Genomic DNA, 1248 nt, shown 5'->3' with positions numbered 1-1248 from the left:
TTTTATTTTTCTTGTATTTGATTTGTAATGGGCTTGTGTAAGCCCACTGTTACTCTTAGTTTTAGCTTTGGTTTGTAAAAGGTCTTTTATAAAGTCCAAGTGCTTTGGAGGAGTTCTTAGTGCTCTTTCCAACTCTTGGCAACTTTCATTGTTCTTTTTAAATTTGACATAGCTAGACAGGTGAGTGTGTCTTGTTAGTCAAAGTTACAAGCCTCACCATAGGAGTAGAATTTTATATTGTTTGTTTTTCTTTGCATTTTGTGATCACGTTTTAGGGGTCATTAGAGTCCGCCAATTGTTTTTGTTTGTTTGTGAGTTGAGTCTTTTTTATTTTAAAAGTGATTATGAGTGTGTATTGATGTGTTAATGTAGGTGATTTGTGTGTGTCTATGTTTGTGGGGTGGGTGTGTGTGTTTTCATGTATGCATGTGTGTGTGAATGTGTGTTATGTGAGAGCGTGTGTGAGTGTATGTGTTCGTGTTTATACATTTATGTGTGTTTTTGTGTGTATGTTTGTATAATATATGTTTGTGTATGTTTGAGTGTGTGTTTCTATGTGTTTGTGTGTGTTTATGTGGGTAATATATGTGTATGAGTATAAGTTTATCTGTGTATGAGTGTTTGTGTGTGTGTGTATAATATGTGTTTGTGTGGATATGAGTGTGTTTGTGTATGTGTGTCTATGTTTGTGAGGGTGGGTTTGTGTTTGTGTGCAAGTGTGTGTGCGTGTATTCGTGTGTGTTTATGTGAGAGAATATGTGTTTGTAAGGGTAATATGCGTGTGACTGTGTCTGTTTTTGTATATGTATAGTTACGTGTTTATGTGTGTAATGTATTTGTTTATATAGTTATGTGTGATCATTTATGTGATTTGTATTTATGTGTAATATGAGTGTTTGTGTATGTAATATATGTGTTAATATGTATATGTATTTGTATCTATGTGTGCTTGTATGAAGATGGGGGTTTGTGTTTCTGTGTGTGTTTGTGTTTGGAAGTTTGTGTGAGTGTCTTTGTGTGTGTAATGTGTGAGGGGGTGTTTATAAGGTTTGCGTACACGCATGTGTGTTTGTATCTAATGTGTTTGAGTGTGTGTAAGTTTATGTTTGTATGTGCGTTATGTGTAATATGTGTGTATGAGTGAGTCTGTGTATTTTTTTCTGTGTTTGTTTTTGTATTTGTATGTGTGTGTGTGAGAGATATCCGTGTGAGTGTTTGTATGTGCGTAATGTGTGTGGAGGGAGGGGG

The sequence above is a fragment of the Vigna radiata genome, unplaced genomic scaffold (assembly GCF_000741045.1).
Source record: "Vigna radiata var. radiata cultivar VC1973A unplaced genomic scaffold, Vradiata_ver6 scaffold_594, whole genome shotgun sequence".
In the NCBI taxonomy this organism is placed as follows: Eukaryota; Viridiplantae; Streptophyta; class Magnoliopsida; order Fabales; family Fabaceae; genus Vigna; species Vigna radiata.
Note: the sequence above shows the minus strand (reverse complement) of the source record.